Genomic DNA, 4,179 nt, shown 5'->3' with positions numbered 1-4,179 from the left:
TCATAAAATGAGCTTGGAAGCATCCCATATCTATATATTCTAGAAGAGTTTGTTTAAGATTAGAATTATTTGTTCTTTGGACATTTGAAAAAACATCTTTAAAACACCTTCACAAAAAGGTGTACTGTGGGAAAAAATGTTGTACTGTGGGAAAAAATGTTGTACTGTGGGAAAAAATGCTTTTGAGGTCAGATCTCATATCGAATGTTTCGCAAAACCCCAGCAGACATCTTCTCAGCTCATGGAAGCTTTGCAACAAGAGTGCAGAAATGCTGCCTCACATTAAAAGCAAATAACAAACAAAAAAACTACTCAACCCAATATTTAGATGGATAGATTATTTTAAGGACAACGCCAGCGATAAGCCAAGAGAGGGAAGACTGTCAGCCTCCACAATGGTAGTCACGATGACTGAAGTTCAGTAGAAGACCATCAACTCCCCCTCTGATCTCATGTAATCCCTCATTCCCAATTTTATATGAACATCAAGATCTCAGAAAACGTTCATCTGTCCGAGTGCCCCAGGACCAGCTAGATCAAAGAGCTGACCTTTCCGTCAGTCTTTTAGGCAAGATGATTTTACAGAACAAACTGCAACTGAGGACACAGCTTAGAATTATCAATATGACCTAGAGAGCAAGGTCCAATCAAAACAGGGGCTCCCGAGGGAATCAGCCAGTTAAATTCAAGGCGGAGAGTCCAGTTCAGAAAGCTGTGCTGACCTTCTTGAGATCCCAAAGGCTAATCATCTTGCTGTCTCTTGAAGCACACAGGCTGCCCATGGGACCTTATTAGGAAGTCATTTTCCAGAAAATTGAAAGCTAAAGCTATACTGTAAGAAAAAGGCCAGGAAAATTGTGACGGGATTTCCCCCCACCACAACAGTGCACATTCTTGCAGGGTAGTTAGGACTGTCTTAGGAGAATTTGATTGGGAACACATAGTCACCCTTCAACTCTGATCTTGCTCATTCCAGAGGCCTTTCATTCCACAAACCTGAAGTATATTGAAAAGAAACAAGATTGGAGACTCTCTGGTGTACCAAGCCACTATTTGATGTGGTACAAGTCCAAGAGCATGGAATTCCTCAGGGAAGGATGGCCACCCACTGCTTTTGAGTTGATCCTAATTCTTAGAGATCCTAGAGAACCAGGTAGAAGTACCCCAGTGGGTTTCCAAGACTAAGCCTCTTTTGTAGACAGATGGGCATACCTTATTCAGAAGTGTCTGCATGGGAAATGTGTTGAGAAATAATTACTTCACACTCTAAACTTTTTGTTTAGTTACGTTTAATTATGATGTGTCATCAGACTTGTACCCTCTTATTTGGTGAATCAGTAGCTTTTTGAAATCACACACTTCCCTTTCCCAGCTTTACATAGTGAATTACCTGTAATAATGTACTTTGATATCACCTATTACTGTTAATTTCCCTAAACACCACATTGCATGCCCGACACGTAATAAATTCTTAATAAACCCTCATGGAATGAATGAGTAAATCAGAGACTGCATTTCAGAATAGGAAATAGGCACCTAAAAGTTTGAGTCCTGAGCAAGGTCACCACCACCGACCACTGCCGTTTGGTGTCTCTGATTGATAGCTACACTGTCCAACTCAGCAAGGGGCCCTGAGGGCACTGTCCAGTGTACTCTCCCTAGGACTGGCTGCTCTGTGGGAGTGAGATGCGGCTATTTGCTTCTATGAAGATTTACAACCCAGGTCACTATGAGTCAAAATCATCTCGATGTCAGTGGGTGTTTTTGTTTAATTTTTGGTATAGGATGGAGATGAACTGTGCCCGAGAATTTCCAAAACTATAAATTTTCACTGGAGCCCATCCTCTCATCTTACTCCCATGGAGGAGCTGCTGTGTTTGCACCACCAACATTGTAGTAAGCAGCCCGGTGCTTAACCCATGGTTTGACCAAGGTTTCTTAACCAAATGTCACAAAGCCAGCTAATATCCCAGGCAGGCCTGAAATCTCACCGTTTCTATCCCACAATCTAGTGCATCTCCCTCTTCCGCTCGTAACTAGTGCACCTCTCTTTATTTCATATTGTGCTTTAAGGATGAATGATTTTGCTTTATCTTTCCGTCACTGGGTAGAAAATTTACTCGCAGAGGAATCTGCGATTATGGGTGTGATTCAAAGAAAGTAATTGGCCAAAAATTTATACTGAAAAATTCTAGTTTGAATTTTGGACAAAATGAAGTCTTTTGCACTTGCTCTGAAAACTGCAATGACTGGTTCAGTAAGCACTCTGGATGCGTGGTGACCCGCTCAGCACTCTGAGCAAACGCCGGGCAGCTCCGACAATCTCCACCACTGTAATCATCATAATAGCATGGTGGCAAGTTCTTATGACACTCCTTTATCAGTTAATAATGTGGCTGCTTGTCTTTGCTGTGAAGAACCTTGGGCTAAGTACACGTCAAAAAATATGTGTACTAGGGTCTCTGCCTTCAGGGATGATACACTGCCACATACCCACTTATTTTCATCTCCCGCTTCACTCCCCAAAGAGGCCTTCATCCAAATAGAAGCTACCGTTATAATGTAGGAGACAAGCAACTCTTAGGGAGATTGTTTTAAAAGTCTCTTAATTTGATAGCCATATTACATGTTTATCAAATGTCTCATAATAAAATCAAGTTTGGAAGTTCGCTGTCATTTTTAAAGATTTTGTTAGGAGTGGATAAGAAATGTGTTAATTGATTATTTTCTATCTTTGGGGAAGATCATTGGATTTTTTCCCCCTATAAACTGTTATTATAATTATTGTGGTCACTTGCCGTTGAGTTGGTTGTGACTCATGGTGAGAACAAAATGATGGCTGGCATGTTGCCATCTTCTTGATCATCCTCTTGGCACACTTAAATTCAATGTGTGACCATTGAGCATCTATGGGGCTCATCTTCCACCTGTATAACAGATGATAATCTCTAGCAATCTATTAGGTTTTTGTTGAATAATTTTGAGAAGTAGATCTTCTAGCCTTAGTCTGGAAGATCTTCTAAAACCTGTCCACGTTGGGGAACCCTGCTGGTGTTTACAAAACAAATGACATAGTTTCCAGCATCACAGTACCACAAACTACTAACAGGTGCTGGCATAATATGGCAAACTATATTAATTGATTTTCTAAGGTTAAACTAAACTTGATTTCCTTAGAAAATAAATCCTAAATTGGTCATGATTTATTCTTAATTTTAACTAATGTTTTGTTACATTGGCTGGTGTTTTGTTTGGGTCTTACATCTATGTCCATGAGTGAAATTGGTTTATAACTTTCCTTAATTCTATTAGCATTTCAAGTTTTGTTATAAAGATTACCCTGGCCTCATAAAATGAGCTTGGAAGCATCCCATATCTATATATTCTAGAAGAGTTTGTTTAAGATTAGAATTATTTGTTCTTTGGACATTTGAAAAAACATCTTTAAAACACCTTCACAAAAAGGTGTACTGTGGGAAAAAATGTTGTACTGTGGGAAAAAATGTTGTACTGTGGGAAAAAATGCTTTTGAGGTCAGATCTCATATCGAATGTTTCGCAAAACCCCAGCAGACATCTTCTCAGCTCATGGAAGCTTTGCAACAAGAGTGCAGAAATGCTGCCTCACATTAAAAGCAAATAACAAACAAAAAAACTACTCAACCCAATATTTAGATGGATAGATTATTTTAAGGACAACGCCAGCGATAAGCCAAGAGAGGGAAGACTGTCAGCCTCCACAATGGTAGTCACGATGACTGAAGTTCAGTAGAAGACCATCAACTCCCCCTCTGATCTCATGTAATCCCTCATTCCCAATTTTATATGAACATCAAGATCTCAGAAAACGTTCATCTGTCCGAGTGCCCCAGGACCAGCTAGATCAAAGAGCTGACCTTTCCGTCAGTCTTTTAGGCAAGATGATTTTACAGAACAAACTGCAACTGAGGACACAGCTTAGAATTATCAATATGACCTAGAGAGCAAGGTCCAATCAAAACAGGGGCTCCCGAGGGAATCAGCCAGTTAAATTCAAGGCGGAGAGTCCAGTTCAGAAAGCTGTGCTGACCTTCTTGAGATCCCAAAGGCTAATCATCTTGCTGTCTCTTGAAGCACACAGGCTGCCCATGGGACCTTATTAGGAAGTCATTTTCCAGAAAATTGAAAGCTAAAGCTATAC

This window comes from Echinops telfairi, unplaced genomic scaffold (genome assembly GCF_000313985.2).
Source record: "Echinops telfairi isolate 266 unplaced genomic scaffold, ASM31398v2 ScPeMD7_1;HRSCAF=3_0, whole genome shotgun sequence".
Lineage (NCBI taxonomy): Eukaryota > Metazoa > Chordata > Mammalia > Afrosoricida > Tenrecidae > Echinops > Echinops telfairi.
This window is presented reverse-complemented; position numbering follows the sequence as displayed.